Here is a 19,614-nt window from a genome sequence, read left to right on the forward strand (position 1 = left end):
TGCAACTAAACTAGCCTCTTTTTTTTTCATAAAACACCATTTCAACCAGAGAAAACGACTGACAAACTATGGTTACTCACAGTTTAGTATTAGGCAGACTTCTCAAAAAAACCAAGTGAGTCTGTCATGTCAAAGGAAACAAATGACAGTATTTGTTTCAATAATAAAATTCATTCTTTCAGGCAAAAAAGTATAATTTTAGAAAACTTAGATTTGACACGATGAGTTGACAACATCCCAATTCTTAATGATTTTTTAAAATGAGATTAGTGATGATAACAAATGTGATTTTTAAAAATGCTATGATGAAATGTCCACATTGAAAGATCTATGAACCAATATTTTCAATACTTCTTGAACCAATATTTTCCAAATGACTAATGTACGTTTTCAAAAAATCATGCATGAGTAAAAAAAACTCCTTCAAAGTGTAAGGCCAATAGGTTTTAATGTAACCAGGTGTGAAAGGTTCACTGATATGATTTAATTTTCCACACTCCAATAAAGCTTTAAGAAATTGCCACTTGTTGAGTTTTAGTGTATTAACAAAAAATATTCAAAATTACCTAAAAAGGTGATTTTAAATATTTCTTTTCCAACTACGTATGTGTGTGGCCTGATTAAAAAACAATTTTTTTTTCATATCCTTCCATAATAAAACATTTGGTGATAGATTGATGAAGATATTGGCTGATTACCCTCTATTAAGACTGACATTCAAGAGATTTACACACACACACAAAAGAAGAAAAATAATGTTATTTGATCAATTCATAAATAAATTTTTAAAAAATTTCAATTCTAATGTTTTTTCCTTTATTGATTTTAGAGAAAGAAGAAGTGAGTGGGAGAGAGAAATAGAAACATCGATTGGCCACCTCCTACATGCCCCCCACTGGGGATTGGGCCCAAAACCTGGGCATGTATCCTGACCAGGAATCGAAGCTCTTGGTGCATGGGTCAACGCTCAACCACTTACCCACACTGGTCGTATTTAATTCTAATTTATAATGTTATCAATAGAGATAACTATAATCCATAAACAAAGGCTACTGGAGCCCTTAATAATTTTTATGAGTGTAAAGAGGTGCTGAGACCACAAAATCTTAGAAATGCTGGGCTAAGAAGATAGTACTTTGGATGGAGTCTCCAGTGGGAGCAATGAAAATGTTTTAGAAATAGAGCTGATGGTTATGTAACATGGTCAAGGTACTAAATGCTGCAGAATTATATGCTTTAAAATTGTTAATTTATGTTCTATGAGTTTTACCTCAATAAAAGAATATTTTTAAAAAGAATACAGTACTTTGGAACCACAAATCAAAAGTCCAGCTGATCTAGCATAGTCCCCTTTCACAGAATGAAGACCAAGAGCCATTACTACTCAACATGAGTAGGTTCTACCTTAGGTTCTTTCTGCCTGACATGAAATTTAAAACATTTCAGGAGGCCCTTTCCTTGAAAATAATAAAGACAATTACCAAGATTTTGCAATTTGGCCCAAACTCCTGGGTTTTATAGTCTCCGTGTCATCTCAGAGCAATAAAGTTAATCATTCTGTCAACAGCCAATAAAACTTATCTGCCCATCCTAAATCTATAGGGCATGCTGTATGCCACCCTGTGATAGGTCCTGAGAACAAAAGGATGAGCCAAAATCACAAGTGGTTCCTGCACTCACCAGGCTCATAGTTTAGTGGAAAGATAAATGTTAATCAGAAAATGCCACAAATTACAGAAACTGTACCATTGTGACAAGTGCTCTGTGAAGGAAAGGTGTACAACGTCAGAAGCATGTAAATAAGGACTCTGGCTAGATTGAAGACCAGAGAAGCTGCACCTGGGAGCTTGTCAGAAATGCCCAATCCCAGGCTCCTTGCAGATTTACTGAAGAAGAATCTGCATTTTAACCTGCTTCCCAGGTGATTCCTGTTTAAGAACCACTCACTGTTCTAAAGAATGGGTAGAAGTTAATTAGATGAAGGAGGAGCAGTCTGACAGAGGTAACACACCAAGTGTCTATGGTCAGAGGGTGGGAAGCATGTCTGAACTCAAAGAAAGCTGCTGTGGCTGGTGTGCAGAGAGCGAGGAGAGCAGAGGGCAGGAGACGCTAGGGGCTGGCACATTCTAAATCAGGTCATGAGTAAACAGAGGGGTTAGAAAGAACTGTAGTCTCCTGAACTCTATCAGGCACACCTTCCTGGCACTAAACTGCTTTCAAAACAAACACAACAGTTAGATACTCATCCTTTTATAGTTGAAGGCAAATTCCTTTAATTCCAATGAAAGAATCAAGTTCTTACAGCACAAGTGGTAACAGCGCTGGTTCCCCAGTGAAACAACAGGGCAGCTGTGCCAACACCTTAATTTGAATGTGTGTAAGAAATCACTTTAAAATGGACCCCAGGCAATATGCTCAATTAATATTTGACAAAGGTGGCAAGAGCATACAGTGGAGTAAAGACAGCCTCTTTAATACAAGGTGTTGGGAAAATTGGACAGCTACATGCAAAAAAATGAAACTAGACCATCAACTTACACCATACACAAAAATAAACTCAAAATGGATAAAAGACTTAAATGTGACCCGTGAATCCATAAAAATTCTAGAAGAAAATGTAGGCAACAAAATTTTGGACATCATACGCAGCAGAATTCTCACTGATACATCACCTAAGGCAACAGAAACAAAGGAACAAATGAACACATGGGACTACATCAAACTAAAAAGCTTCTGCACAGCGAAAGATACAATCATCAAAATGGAAAGGCAACCCCCTGTATGGGAGAACATCACTGCCAATGATATATCAGATAAGGGGTTAATTTCCAATATATATAGAGTGCTCGTACAACTCAACAAAAGACAAAGAACCCAATTAAAAAATGGGCAGAGGAGCTGAATAGACACCTCTCTAAACAGGATATACAAATGGCCAAGAGACATATGAAGAAATGCTCAACATCACTCATCATCAGAGAGATGCAAATTAAAACAACAATGAGGTATCACCTCACACCTGTCAGAATGGCCGCCATCAACAAATCATCAAACAACAAGTGTTGGTGAGGGTGTGGAGAAAAGGGGACTCTAGTACACTGCTGGTGGGAATGCAGACTGGTGCAGCCACTATGGAAAACAATACAGTGTTACCTCAAAAAATTAAAAATTGAACTTCCATTTGACCCAGTGATGCCGCTTCTAGGAATATACCCTTAGAAGCCTGAAACACCAATCAGGAAGAATATATGTACTCCCATGTTCATAGCAGCACTATTTACAATAGCTAAGATCTGGAAACAGCCCAAGTGTCCATCAGTAGACGAATGGATAAAAAAGCAGTGGTACATATACACAATGGAGTACTATGCAGCGGTAAGAAAGAAAGATCTCTTATCCTTTGAGACGACATGGAGGGACCTGGAAAGTATTATCCTAAGTGAAATAAGCCAAGCAGAAAAAGACAAATACCACATGATCTCACTTATATATGGAATATAATGAACATAACAGTCTGAGGAATACAGTAGACCCAGAAACATGGAAGTAGGGCACAGACTGACATCCCTCAGAAGAGGGGATGGGGGAGGGTGGGAGGAGCTAAACCACAGAACTTATATGCATGTATGCATAACCAATGGACATGGACAACAAAGCCGGGACGAGGCGGGGGTGGGGTGGGGAGGGGGGTGCCAACGGGGTAAAAAAGGAGAAACATCTGTAACAAAAAAATAAATAAATAATTAAAAAAAAAAAAAAGACATCACTTAGCGTCTTGATGCCTCAGAGGGCCCTAGTTACCAGTAAGGTCTCAACTCTGAAGGGGTAGTGACTGTACTCTGGATTCTGCACAAATTTTAAAGCCCAGTATATTTGAGCCCCTTGATAACAAACACGGGTTACAGACCACGAGCTCTAGTGAACAACTGACTTAATTCTTGGGGACTGAATGGAACGTGACCCAAAAAGCCTGTAAAACTCAGTAGACTGCACCATGGGAGCTGCACAAAAAAGACACTATCAATAAATATTTAGGGAGAATAGGATCCAAAACTCTACTGTAACTCCAGGCTGTTATAGATGTCTGAGCATGGGAGGAACCAGTTATGCCCAGCAGGCCCCTCTGTATTGACTAAATGAGTTCTGTGGTAATGAAAACCTCCAGGGAGGGGGATGAATCATGATGTAGACTTGGGCTGGAGAAGAGGATTTACCCTGGAAGCATCTCAGCAGTAGCAGTCTACATCTCTAGGAAGGGTAGGAAATACCTCGATTAATACAAGGAAGATTGGCTCGACTCCAGCTAATAAACCTGAGGACAATGTCCAGGGTAAAGAAAACCCAGAATTAGGATTTATGGCTCTTTGAGGTATTTTCTTACTTTCTCATCCCTTGAAGGATTGAGTGTATTAACAAAAGTTGTCTGTATGATAGACAAAAAATAAAGATGGAGGCCCAAGTTCATTTCCCCCATAGTCAAAATTCTACATAAATGCCAGACAATGGGTTTGTGTTATTTTAGCAATGTTGGAGGAGACTGGAAGCTTTATGGTTCTCTGAATGGCTATATCCAGCTATACAATTGTTTTTCCAGACACTCTGGAGGGGAAAATATTCTTTCAACAAAGATATGATCAACTTCCCAATCTTTTACAGTCAGTAGAAGCCACAAGGACTTCAAATGGCCAGCTCTGACAAGCAAAGACTAGGATGAAAACAACAGCCCTGTCTTGTGAAAATCACTGGTGAGCAATCTGTCAGCCTTGAGAGGTTGAAAGTTTCCTTACATAATAAAATAGCCCAAATTAATACAAGAAACCTTTAAAAAAGAAAGTAAGAGACAATCTCAGCAGCCAAGATGCTGTCCAGTGAATTTGAACTCCAAGGCATTCTTTTGGTCAAGGAGGTTTGCTTCCTTCCTTGTACTCACAAACCACTTCAGGGTTGGGACTCCTTAGCTAACTTTGGGCACTCAGTCAAATTCAAATAAAAGGGATACACACTTGGTTTAGCTGAACAAATGCTTTGGAGCACTCTGGTTCTGCCACTACCAACCTCAAAGTCTGGGACCAGCATCCGGCTTTCAGTGCTGCCTGTCTAGTTATGAAACCCAGACTAATTACCTCACTTAGAAATTAGTCATTGTATGTAATTATATTATCATTCCTGCAACTTCATCTAAGCTCATCTCCACCTTCGCTTCTTCCTCTCTGTACTCCAACTATACTGCTCAGCTTTGCACACGTCATTATCTGGGAGCCTCTTCCCTTGTGTCCTTTTGGTTTACCCAACTAACTTCTACTAATCCTTTAGCTCTTACATCATGCTCCCTACCCCCCATCAGGAATAGTCCGTGTACTCTGCGGCAGTTTGTAATTACATGTGTGTATGTGATTATCTGGTGAAGACCTCCCCACTCTCTCCCACCAGAGGACACTTTCTGGGAAGCACCTAGGCTGAGAGGGGCCAATGATGAGGCAGACACTGGGCCTGTCATCAAGGAGCTTGTCCTATAACAGAGAGGAAGAAAAATGAGTGAATCAAGAGTTTCAGAGGCTGTGACCACAGTATATACAATCTACAGGGTAAAGGTGGGGAGGGCAGCAAGGTCTACCTGTGCAGGACACATTTCAGATGGAGATATGGGCATAAGCAAAGGAAGAGAGGTGCACAAATCTGTGGGCACTGTGAGCTGCTGGTTATTCCCAGAGCGTCAGACTCTGGCATGGAATGGAGAGAGGCGAGGCTAGAAGGAAAGCAGTTTCCAGATCAAGCATGCCTCAGTGTGCCACGCTGGAGAGCACAGACTTCAGCTTTAAGTAGGACAGTGAAAAGGGCAGGGCTCCTTTTTGGTTACAAACATGCCTCCCTCCAAATCTGTGGAAATTCAGGTCATCATCTTTCCCCTCCTCTCCTGCCAAATTTCCCATAAGTACTCCACTCAAGGGAGCAAAAAGCAGTGAGCAGCTCTTCCATGCATTCCAAATTCATTTCTAGGAGACATCACAAATCAATCTGTACAGGGCTGAGAATCCAGCACCCACGGCTAGGCTCAGACAGCCAAATTGGTCTCCTTCTCATTTTCTTTTCTTTTTCAATGACATATTATATAGAAACTTATTTTTTAATTTTGAAAAGTAGGATTAAGTGATGGGGAATACTGTGACCATGGTTGTGATCTCAAATCTACTTTGAAATTAATTGATCCCCTACAGTCAGGTCATTGAAAGCAGAGTCTTTTTCAGGCTGTTAAATTCCCACTCAATTACAGTTTTCATTATATTTTGAACGCATCATAGTGGATTGGGCTGGTGGCATGATATAAAGAACATGGACAGCTGGATCTTACCTATATACCTTTAATAAAGGGGGTATGGAAAGCACTGGAAGGTCTCATCTTGGACATTATTTGCTCTAAATTCATGCTACAATTTTACCATGTGTAATGACTTAAAATTGGTCCACTGCAAATGAAGTATCTCAAGGCCTTCTTATGAGAGAGATAAGTCACAAGATATAAGACAGGATAAAAACATACTGAATCTGAGTACATATTCAAAAATATTTACTGGGCACCTGAGATGTAGCCAATGGATGCTGGGAACATTCAGACAAAGAAAACTTGCTTTCCCACCCCACAAGGAACATCAGTGTGGAAAGAAGGAGAGAAAGGAAGACAGAGATAAATCTGGCTACAATAAACCTGATAAGTGGAGCAGTCATTGGAATGTGCACTTGAGGCAGAAATGAAGCCAGAATTTTAGAAGTGTTTCTAAATAGTTTAAATCACTAATATTGTGAACTTGACCCATTTAGGAAACAATGTAACAGGAAAAAGAAAAAGAAAAACCCTCTAGCTCTTGTGTTCCCAAGGTGCATTAAGGACTGCTAGACTGGTGAAGACACTCTGCTGAGATCTCAGTAACTAGAACTTAGTGGTATGGTTCGGGAAAATGTATATTCAACAGTAATGACCATTTATCTTAAGAAGTATAATAAAATATTTAGCTATGGATATGCAAATAAAAGTAAGTAACATAAACCTTTTCCCTAGATTTTTAAAACTCATCAAAATTTGTGCCGTTCTATACAAAAAGATAAATAATTTACATAGCAACCCTGGGGAAAACTGAATCACCTAGGCTTTTAGAGTTTGAAAAGAAATCATCTTGTTTTATGAAATTCAAAAGGGAATGGAATATACTAGAACAAGGGTCTGCTTAAAGTGAGCAATATATCAATCCCCACAATTTTGGGTTCAGCTCTGTAATTAACACTTATGCCCTGGCCGGTTTGGCTCAGTAGTTAGAGCATCGGCCTGCGGTCCCGAGAGACCCAAGTTCGGTTCTTGCTGAGGGCACGTACCTCGGTTGCAGTTTGTCCCCGACCCTGGTTGGTCGTGCGGGTGACAGCCACTCAATGTGTCCCTTTCACATCAATGTTTCTCTCTCTCTCTCCCTTCCTCTCTCTCCCTCCCACTCTACCTGAACAAAAAAATGGAAAAAATGTCCTCGGGTGAGGATAAAAAACAAAACACTTATGTGGAGGTAAAATGTACTGAGTGGGGAAAATAGTTTCTGGACTCAGACAGGAACATGGATACATTAATTGACTTTGAACTTGGTAGCGGTGTGACTTTAGGCAAGTATGTGGCCCTTTGAATCTCACTGTTCTCTTCTGTAAACTAAAAAAATCCAATATCTGCTTTTGGGGATTTTTGTGATGATAGTAGATACTGGATACTGAAAGCATCTGACACATAGTAGATCTTCAACAAATGCAAAGTGACTATATTATTCAATTTTTTATGTTCATAAATTCTTGAGCACACACTCTTACCCCTCTTAAATGTTGAGCAGAGACAAATAGTGATGGGAACTTTTCTCCCTGGATGGAAAAGAGTTGACCTAACTCCATATTCTTGTGGCAGTCCAGAGAGAATACTTAGTTCATTCACCCTGAAGGAATTTCTCCAAACACTTCCAGAGTGACATAATTATTGTCTTGGGGAACTGGGGTAAGTGTCAAGGATGAAGCAACTGGAGCATTATCACCAAGCTGAGAGCCAGCGACAGATACCAAACAGCAATCATAAATAGCAAATGAAGACCCAAAAATTAAAAGCAGAAAATGCAATATCCCACAAAGTATTCAACATTCCCAGCAAAAGACTCTAAGACTTAATGGGGTGAAAGCTGCCATTTTTGAGCCCTTACTACAAGCCAGAAACTGAGATATGCACTTTGCACGCATCAACTCAATCTTCACCAACAGGACTATGAGGTAGATCCTATTGTCCACATTTTATAAATGAGGACACAGAGGCTCAGATGTCAGATAATTACAGGAGGCTCCCCAGCTGTAAGTGGCATAAGTAAAATTTGAACTTCGGCGGCGTCTACTCTTAAACAATGTACCATTTCCAAATATATCAATGGAAAACCAATCACATGGTCATTACCTTAAATAAGCCAAGTAATTTGTTCTTTGAACAACAGACTTAGTCTTCCAGAATTCGTTTCTGGTTTATTCTGTAAGGTGTCAATCCTGTAAGGACAAAACCCAGGGCACTAAATGCTGTCCTGGACCTCTCCTCTATCCATAGACCTGTCCTCAGTGATCTCCTCAGTCTCACATTGATATATACAAAACAAAAACCATCTGTATGCTGAGAGCTCTCAACAGAACTCTTGATATACTCATCCCTGACACCTGCCCACCCCACCACACAGCTACAACAAACTAGACCTCCACTCCTTGTGACATCTAGCTCATCAGTTAAACCTGTGGGCTCTATCTTCAAAGTCTACCCCAAATGTGACTACTTCTTACCACTTCCTCTCCCCTGAAAATCTTACCTGGTCTGGTCTCTGCTTAACTCCCCAAATTCAACTGGTACCATAATGACTTTATTGTCTCTTGAATAAGCCAAGTATGTTTCCATGCCAAGCAGGTTCCTTTCTCAGGACATTTGCACTTACTATTCCCTCTGCCTGGAAGGGTCTTCCTTTAACTCTTTACATGACTTTGTTCTCACACTTCATTCAGGTAGTGAATTAACTGTCACCTCCTCTGCCCACCTGAGCTAGCAGTTCCTTGTCTACTCCCATTATTCTAATTGTGTAGCATTCCCTGAGATACACTTCCTGAAATTATCTTTATACTTGATTCAGTCTGTATTTGTATACTATATATTTTTTTAATTCACTACTATATTCATAAGACATACTACTGAGTAGGTGCTCAATGCATAGTTACAAATATCTGCCTTTCTCCTCAATTAAAATTTAAGTTCCAGGAGAACAGGGATTTTATATATCTTGGTCACTGCTCTATCGCCATACCTAGAATAGCAGTTGGCATATAACAGGCACCACAATATTTGAAGACTGAATTGGGAAAGTATCAAGTCAATGTCCATGTTAGGCAATAGAAGAGCAGGAACTCCCTTGGCCATTGGAACTCATTTTGGAGTAGTTAAAAGTGCCCCATAACCAAGAGCCAGGTCACATACCTGGGGCTTCACACTGGATCTTCTCCATCCAGATGTTCCAAAGCTAGCTGACAGCTGGCTTAATTATTCAAAATGGAAAAAGGCAATATAACCTTAGGTTTTGGGCACCAAGACAGCTGTGTATCTTACCTTCTAGCTCGAGATTCTAACCAGGCCCCACATAGCCTGCATCAAACAAGCTCATTTCCCCTAGACATGTTGCAGCTAAGATCAATTTCCACAAACACTACCATGCTGAGGCCATAGGGGCATGAGTCCAAGGGCAAAATAGGTGCTTTGCACATCCTAGTTCTATCCCAAGAAGCTACCTAAGTGATGCAAGTACTTGCTCTGAGGCCTGAACAAGGCACCTAGGTTTAAAACCACATTCACTGAATCCAGTCTGACAGGGAAAAGGTTTGTATACGGCCCCCAAGACCAAGCAGGCTGTACTTTGTCTGGCAGACCCTGCAGGTGTTTTCAGTTAAATGTGATAATCAAATTAGCTGCACAGCTCAGTTAACTCTGAAACGGCAAACCAAGCTTCCTGGGTGACCTCCCATCTGCCCTTCTCCCATGCAAAGTGCCTGGTGGCAAAGGATCAAGTGAAGGCTGGCAAGCAGAGGTGCTTACAGGCATGCAAGGGTAAACACAGAGAAGGGGAAAGAGGGGGTTGGGAGGTGGGATTCTGCTCTAGCAGTCTCCAAAGAAGTTAGGCTTACCCCACCTGATTTGTTTTGTTGCCCAACTATACAGATCCCTTGTGTCCTCCCATTCCTTTTTTCTCCCAAGTTGACTCCGCACTCACTAGGCTAAGCCTCTTAGTACTCCCAAGAGAACATAAGTTGAAGGAGGGAGGGAACCATCTGGGCTGGTTATGAGAAAGCAAAGGAAAAGCTACACTTCTGATAAGATAATCTGATAATCACAGGACCTTTTCCATGACCATTATTATTCTTGCCCAATTCAGCTGGAAATTACCTTTGGGATCCAAATTTGCAGAGTCTGATAAGGAGGGAATGTGCACGACTGGAGGATTGGTCCCTTGAAACAAAAATGCCATGTAAATTTCATTTATTCTATCTCTACTGATTCGCTTACATGGTGCCACCACTACCACCTGTTTCACCAGCCAGCCATAGACAAAGTTCTTCAGAAGCCCAAATATCTCAGATGATATAAAAGTCTCTAAAGCTGCTTCTCCAGTTCCTAAGCAAATCAAATCCACCTGTTCTACTTCACCACAGTAGTACAGAGCTAGGTTTCAATTACTGATGTTAATGGAAGAGGGGCAATTTTCAATTATCCATGCTAAGCTGCAACTGACACATTCCTGAAAAAAATCTCTCTAAACCAAAATTCCGTATCTGAAACCCCCTTTTCCCATTAGCTGCCATAAAATTCCAGATGTAATGTGAGATGACAAACCAAAGACAAACTGAACCAAACTCAATTCTCTAGTATTGTCTATCACTGTTCACAGCTAAAAGAAATGAGAGGAAGGACTCAGGTGTGCATGCTGACAAAAAGTCCAATATGGAGTTTTAAACCAAGCCAGGCCCAGTGTTAGAGTGAAGCAAGAGAGATACCTGGGCTACAGATTTACGGAGGCTTATTGCAGGTCATTGCCTCCTTAGATTTTGCACCCTGGGTGACTCCTTTGCGCACTCTAGTCCCAGCTCTGCTATACATCATCTTGATGTCTTGGCTTACTTGATCTACAGGTAAACATTTGTATTGAATTAACATAAAGGCTGGGTAATGCAGGAACCTAATCTTTGTTAAGATGTTTCTTTCTTCATTAGGCCCCTCCCTTCCTTCCTTCCACCTACTTCCCGCCCATTCACTGGAGGTAGGAAACAAAATAATAGGTACGTATTGGTTCACTTCAATGGTAATAAAACCCATGAGAGGGCGTGCATAGACTAACTGGCCTTTAGAGGCTGGCAGCATAGGTGAGAGGAAATCAGGGGCTGAAGGATATTCCTGAAAACCAGGATTAGAGGAGAAATATGCTCAGTCTGTACCCCAGAAGACAAGAGCCTAGACTCAACAACTAGAGTCCCTTCCCCTGTTACTGAGAAGATGCAGAGCAGTGAATGCCCCTGCCTTAGACTCTCGGTGGTCCAGATGACTATGCAGACCCCAAAACAGACTTCTTTCTACACAGTTTGCCTTTAGAAATTCCTCATATCACTTAGGAATTTCAGACTCATCCTCCAAAGAGACTTAACAAAGACATGAGTTGTGTCTGCAGCCGCTTGGCCTGTGGGATGCAGGGCTATTTTGTGGAGGCTATGGCACAGGTTAGAAGCCTTTACATTTTAGAATAAACAAAACCCACCAAGACCCCACTGAGGACAATGGAAAGGACAAGTGCTGAGGTGTTTCTATGTCAGATCTCTCTGGGTGGTTCAACATGTCCATAATCCTATGAAGGGATTCACCCCTTTAGTTCCTTGGTTCCTTTATCTTTCATGATATTCTAGGCCTCAATTTCACCACCTCCACTTTAGCCTTGTAACCTAGCTAACTTCTGCTCGAATCTTTTACATTTCAGGTTAGATGGTAATGCATCAGCTCCCACTCAGGTAATGGAATCAAAGAACACTGAGCACTGCCTGGGACATAAGATGTGCCCAATGAGGTATGCTGCATTTATATCAATCTATCACTCCAAAGGAAAACTGTGTCAGACACTTAAGTCAAGTCAGTCACCATGGAGAATAATTTGGCAATATCTTAAGAAAAGAAAAACAAAGCTGCATATATCCCTGCAATTCCACTGCTAGGTAAACATGTTGCAAAAACTCACACAACTGTGCAAGAATATCTACAAGGATGTTCACTGCAGCATTGTTTACAATAGTAAAAAACCAGCAAGAACTCTATCAGTTGGGGAAAGGGATAAATAGTATGTGCTATGCTTACACAGCATTTAAAGGAATGAACTAGCATTTATCTCAAAAATTGCCTGAAAAACACAAGTTGAAAAGTGAGAGTACACCCTGATACCATTTGTGGAAATTATAAGACATACACACAAATACAAGATGTCTATATTTGGATACAAATATCAATTTTAAAATATAAAAACATAGTTCAAAAGGATACACACTAAAATTCATTTTAACGTTGCATTGGAGGGCAAAGGGAATGGAAATGGGGAGGAGCCAAAAGAGGATTTCAGAGTTAACATGAGAGAGACAGAGAGAGAAAAAGAGAGAGAACAAATGTTAACTTTCATTTGTATACACACATACATGTATATGTATATACACACACACAGAGAGGGTGGAGCAAAAGTAAGTTTCAGTTGTTCATATGGAAGATAATACAATAATTAATAAATAATACAAAAATAAACTCTGTGTTTTGCATACTCACAATGGTAAATTTACCTTTGCCCCACCCTGTATACATGAACAATTACAGCAAAATATAAAAATATATATGTATTCCACATATATAAATTACAAATAATTTTTTAAAATATTTTGCTCTAATTTCTTCTTCAAAGAAGAAAGAAAGAGAAGAGGAAAAGAGGGCATGTTTTGGGAAATCAGAAGGCTTCCTTCACATTGTCTTGGGGAATTTTAAAAAGCTCTGTATACTTTAAGAGCTAATAGCAGAAGATAGGAAAGAGAAAAAAAGTTTAAAAAATAAAGTTAATAACTTTTAGAAATGCATCTTTAATTAATATTCTCCTTAGTTGTAGTTACTGGACTTTAGTGTAAATGGAAATCACTTTAGAGTTTATTAAAAATAGAAGTCCCTGCCCTCCCACCCAAGCCTCCAACATGATGATCCAAGAGATCTTGAATGGAGCCCAGTGAAATCCTTAGTATATATAGTAGAGTTAAACTTTTTTAAATGTACTAAGAAACATTTTAAAATATAAAACTTCAAGCTAATGAAAGGTGCAATTTTAAAGTAAAAGTCTGTTCCCCTTTACCCAAAAGTAGACAGCTAATGGTAACTCTTCAAAAAAAATTTTATATTTTGATGATGATGAACTAAAGTCAGTCTATATAGTTTATTTACTAGCTCTACAAAATACTGATTGTGTCACAGAGCAATAGTTTTTATGTACAACTGAAATTTTAACACATGTTGAAATTATGACAATTCTTGTTCTAGGTAACTATTAGCTTTAATGGGTGTTATAATGAAAAATCAACAATGTAGAACAATGCAGCTTTAAGCTATCAAAGCTTTGTTTTCTATTATCTAATGATGACTTTCTCTCATAGTTCCCACAGCCTGGAACTCACACTTGGGCACTAGCACACAGATCTATGCTGTGGACATTCCATGCTCCCTGCTAGGTTGTGAGCTCCTCCTAACAGGGAAGACATCGTGCTCATTTTCAATACCTGTGTCTAGCACAGTGTCAGGCCCGCTATATGCCCTAGATAAATATCTCCTGAATGAGTTAGCACGTCTGAACAGGTCTTAGCTGAAAGACATCCAATAAAAAAGGAGTCTCTAGCACAGAGTTGGCAGACCTGTTTTCTAAAGAACCAGACAGTAAATATTTCAGGCTTTGAGGGCCAAATGGTTTCATTTGCAACTTCTCAACCAGTCAGTGTAACGTGGAGGCTGCCATACACATAAATAATACGTGTGGCTTCGTTCCAATAAAACTTTATGAACACTGAGGAATTTCATATAATGTTCATGCGTTGTGAAATATTATTCTTCCTTTGATTCTTTTCCAACTATTTTAAAATGTAAACAACCATTCTGAGCTTATGAGCCTTACAAAAAACAGCATCAGGGTTCCCTGCTCTAAGCAGATATGGGCAGAGAGTAGGTGGCAAAAGTCCAGGATACAGACAGACTGGAATAGGACAAGTAGAAGAAGAGAATAAAGTGGTCTATGGTGGAAGAAAAGTCAATGGGTTCTCACAGTACCTGAAAATAGGACAAAAAGATTATATAGAAACAAAAAATAAATTGTAATTTTTATTACTATTATTTTTCTTTTAATTAATTTTTTCCTTTATTGAATTTAGAGAGAGGAAGTGAGAGGAAGAGATAGAAACATCAATGAGACAGAACATCAACTGGCCGCCTCCTGCATGCTCCCCATGGGGATCGGACCCACAACCTGGGCACGGGAATCGAACTAGTGACCACTTGGTACATGGGTCGACACTCAACCACTGAGTCAGTCACACCAGCCAGACTATTTTTCTTTTCTTTTAAACCAGTTCTACTGTACTAATAAAGCTCACATTCTATTAACTAGTGAGAAAAAACTGGTATAGTTAAAAGCCATTTAGTAATACTAGTTGGGGGGTGGGGGCAAACCTTTTCAGGTTACAAGTTTCACCACCATCTGCAGCATTGCTAAAATGTCTTATCCTTTGCTTCTGCTGCCCACTGTCCAGTAAAAATGTAAATAAGCAGAGAAGCAGACAAAATATTGGGAGCATGCACTGCATGGTATCTGCATTCAGCAGTTTATTCCTGCTGGATGTTGAAAGGACAGTGCAATATAAATTCAGTATCTGGCATTGTTGGTTTTCTTGGCTTTGTGCATGTTAAACCTGGTATTTTTATTGACACATTATAGGAGGAAAAACAAAGGGGAGCAAATGTAGACAAAATGGATTCTGTCTCAGAATACCCAAGGATTGACTGTCCTGTCCTGTCCTACCCAGTTGGTACATAAAATCATAGATGTCTTTGAAGTTAAAAGGGGCTCAGAGTCAGAATCTGCTCCATTCATTAAAAATAATTACACCTTTTTAGCCCTGGCCCATTTGTCTCAGTGGTTACAGCATTGACCTGTGGACCAGAGAGTCTCGGGTTCGCTTCCTGCTAAGGGCATGTACCTCGGTTGCAGTTTGTCCCTGGCCTGGTTGGGGTTGTGTGGGTGGCAACCAGTGGATGTGTCTCTCTCACATCGATATTTTTCTCTCTCTCTTACCCCCTCTCTCCCTCCTGCTCTATCTGAAGATAAATGCAAAAAATGTTCTTGGGTGAGGATAAAAAATAATAATAATAATTACACCGTTTTAAATAGCACCCATGGTCATTTATAAAAATTTAAAAATAAAGAAACCAAGAGAAGAAAACATAAGCATCTAGAGATAACAACAGTTAAGATACTGGTCATTCTAGACTGTTTTCCTTAACCGCAGTGCGTGTACATGTCTCTCTGTGCGTATGTCTGCAAATGTGCATGTATATCTGCATGTATGTGCTTTCTTCTAACACAAAAATAATACCCCATATTTTGTAGATGAAAAAACCTATGGCCTGGTAAACTTGCTCAAGATTGTACATAAAATGAGTTTGTAAAAAGTCAGGATTAGAACCTCTTGCTTATTGGGCCAATGCTCTTTCTTGCCACCTCCTAAGTGAAATAAAAAACTAGCATCTTGGATGAGTTAGTGCCTTGTCCACAGCAGGTGCTCAATACATTAATACATATGGACATGAATGATGCCAACTGGACTATTGCGACTCTTGATCTCAATTCAGCTCTGTCCATGCCAGCTTCATCAGAGAGAACTCCTGCTTATCAGTAACACCAAAGCACATAGTTTTTAACAGGCTGCCAAATTCCAAAGAGCACAGGGATACAGGGATACTGCCTCCTTTAATAGTGACTGGTATATAACTTAGAATTATTTCTACTCAAAGCGCTTCACTTTGGATCATTTTCCTTTTGCTTTATTTTATTTATTATTTTTTTAATCCTCACCCAAGAATATTTTCCATTGATTTTTTTTTCTAATATTTTAGATAGAGTGGAAGGGATGGAGAGAGAGACATACACAAACATCGATGTAAGATGAGATACACTGACTGACTGCCTCCCACGAGGCCAGGGATCGCACCTGCAAACCAGGTACATGCCCTTGACCAGGAATCAAACCTGAGACCCTTTGGCCCAAGGGCCAACACACGTAACTGCTGAGCCAAACTGACCAGGGCATTTTGGCTTTATTTTTAAATGAGGCACTATTCTGGGTCTTTATGAACTAGTTTATTAGGAACTCATTTTTGGATTTGCCCCCTTCCCTAAAGGGGGAGGATTAGAAGGAGCTGAAAGCTTCATGACATTTGCATGAGGCATGCCTTAAGTTCAATTAAGATCCAACTTAACCATGACTAACACAATGTCTGATGGGGCTATTCATGTCAAGAGTCACAACACGTTAATAACATGACACGGGAAAGATAAGCGATGGTTTTGCCAGTGTTCTCCACTTTATTAACCACCTATCTAGGGCTGGGGAGAACAACCCAGGGAGACACGCAACAACTTCAGAAGGGAAATTCATATCTAGGTGGCATGCAAAGCAGTTTAAGTGGCAGTTCTGCTGAGAAGGGAAGTGTAGTTCTTTTTTTCTTTTTTTGTACATGCGCCTAGCGGGAACTGAACCTGGGACTCTCTGGTCCGCAGGCCAATGCTCCAACCGCTGAGCCAAACTGGCCAGGGAAGAAGTGTATTTCTTCAAGAAGCAAAATGTCATGGTTATCTTTCAGTAGAGAGAACAAGGAAACCTGACTACCCAGAACTAGACTGAGAGACATGCTTGAAATGGGAAACCCCCATCTGCCTGGTGACTTAAGGAAACGTATTTAAATGTGTCTAGTTGCGGGAGTTGGGGAAGCAAACCAGCACCTTCACTGCATCAAATACCTAATACATGCAGTCCTACAGAGAATGTCAGTTTGGTACCCACTACCACCTTACCAGAGAAGTGGGTGCATTATCCAAGAAGTCATTACAACTCTCTTTACTAGGAATGTTAACCTGCAGTGGAATCACAAGAGAACAAAAGTGATGAGAGGTAAGACCTGCCAGAGGTAGCTCCCAAGGGGCTAGTGAGTTTCCTGGATACTTCCCACACTTTATTTACTTTATTATCCAACACATATTTATGGAGTACCTCTTCCTAACAAAGCGCTGTTCTAGGTACTAAGGATATAGCAGTGTGGATATAGACAGAAATCTGACCTCATGGAGCTAACATTTCAATGGAAGAAAACAATACACAAATTAAGTCAAATATTGAGATTAGAGGGTGATATGTGGTATGGAAAAACATTAAGCAATGCTAGTGGGTAGGGAGCACAAGGGCTGGAGGTTACAATCTTAGAGCAAGACTTCACTGGGGAGGGGAGAGGTGGGAAGAAGAGGGCATATCGGGTCTGAGGATGGAAGGACCAAGTCCTAGAGCATAGCAGATGAGACTGAAAAGCAGCAACCAGGGAGATAGGAGAGAAATCAGGAGAATGTGGTGTCCTGAAAGCCAAGTAAAGAAAGCATTTCAAGGAGGAGGAAGTGAGAAACTGTTAAATCCTTCAGAATGGTAAGAGAAGGAAAGTCTGAACTGATTTAGCAATACAGCATAAGGCATTTCCGTATTTCAGTGGTGCAGAGGGTGAAAAAGCCCGAGTGGAGCAGGTTCAAGATAGGATCTGGGAACAGCAACACAACTATGTGAGCCATTCTACTGAGAAGAGCATAAAGAAATGAGATGGTACCTAGAAGAAGAGGCATGATTGAGATACATTTTTGTTTTGTTGGTTTTGTTTTTTACTTGTAAAGGATAAAAGAAATAACAACCTGTGCTGATGGGAAGGACTGAGCTGAGACGGGAAAGTTAATGAGAGAGGAGAGAGGGGGAAATTGTCAGAGCCAAGTCCTTATGGATGCAATTAAGAATCGGCTCGCCCTGGCCGGTTTGGCTCAGCGGTTAGAGCGTCGGCCTGCGGTCCTGAGAGACCCGGGTTCGGTTCCCGCTAAGGGCACGTGCCTCGGTTGCAGTTTGTCCCCGGCACTGGTTGGTTGTGCGGGTGGCAGCCACTTGATGTGTCTCTTTCACGTCGATGTTTCTCTCTCTCTCTCTCCCTCCCACTCTATCTGTACAAAAAAAATGGAAAAATGTCCTCGGGTGAGGATAAAAAAAAAAAAAAAAAAGAATCGGCTCTATGTCAGAATGGCCGCCATCAACAAAGCATCAAATAACAAGTGTTGGCGAGGGTGTGGAGAAAAGGGGACTCTAATACACTGCTGGTGGGAATGCAGACTGGTGCAGCCGCTGTGGAAAACAATATGGTGTTATCTCAAAAAATTAAAAATTAGCCCTGGCCGGTTTGGTTCAGCGGTTAGAGCGTTGGCCTACGGTCCTGAGAGACCCGGGTTCGGTTCCCGCTAAGGGCACGTGCCTCGGTTGCAGTTTGTCCCCGGCCCTGGTCGGTTGTGCGGGTGGCAGCCACTCGATGTGTTCCTTTCACAATGATGTTTCTCTCTCTCTCTGTTCCTCTCTCTCCTTCCCACTCTACCTGAACAACAACAACAACAAAAATTAAAAATTGAACTTCCATTTGACCCAGTGATCCTGCTTCTAGGAATACACCCTAAGAAGCCTGAAACACCAATCAGGAAGAATATATGTACCCCCATATTCATAGCAGCACTATTTACAATAGCTAAGATCTGGAAACAGCCCAAGTGTTCATCAATAGATGAATGGATAAAAAAGTTGTGGTACATATACACAATGGAGTACTATGCAGCAGTAAGAAAGAAAGATCTCTTATCCTTTGAGACGACATGGAAGAACCTGGAAAGTATTATCCTAAGTGAAATAAGCCAAGCAGAAAAAGACAAATACCACATGATCTCACTTATATACGGAATATAATGAACATAACAGTCTGAGGAATACAGTAGACCCAGAAACATGGAAGTAGGGCACAGACTGACATCCCTCGGAGGAGGGGGTGGGGGGGTGGGAAGAGATAGACCACAGAACTTATATGCATGTATGCATGATCAATGGACTTGGACAACTAAGCCGGGGATGGGGTGGGGTGGGGGTGGGGAGGGGGGTGCCAATGGGGTGAAAAAGGTGAAATATCTGTAACTAAAAAATAAATAAAAATTTTAAAAAATAAAAAAAATAAAAGAATTGGCTCTAGTGCCCCAGTGAAGGACCGGCCTGGAGATGGGAGCACTGCCTGTCCCTCTGTCACACATGGAATGATGCAGAAACATGGGCACAGATGTGGGTATGATGTGGAATGAACATGACTTGTAGAAGTTCTCTTGACTGCATGTCAATGTGCTCACTGAAACAGGAAGCACAACC

At 40.6% G+C, this 19,614-nt stretch overlaps 1 protein-coding gene and 1 non-coding gene across 6 annotated transcripts in view; one reads left to right on the forward strand and one right to left on the reverse strand.

Annotated features, from left to right (window-relative positions):
- Nucleotides 1-19,614, reverse strand: part of ARHGAP26 (Rho GTPase activating protein 26) — a 443,756-nt gene that overhangs the window by 136,893 nt on the left and 287,249 nt on the right. The window lies entirely within an intron of this gene.
- Nucleotides 14,934-15,071, forward strand: LOC118616675. The gene has a single exon (XR_004956657.1). It is a non-coding gene; the product is annotated as a small nucleolar RNA SNORA8 (small nucleolar RNA).

This window comes from Molossus molossus, unplaced genomic scaffold, assembly GCF_014108415.1.
Source record: "Molossus molossus isolate mMolMol1 unplaced genomic scaffold, mMolMol1.p scaffold_m16_p_4, whole genome shotgun sequence".
NCBI classification, from domain to species: Eukaryota; Metazoa; Chordata; class Mammalia; order Chiroptera; family Molossidae; genus Molossus; species Molossus molossus.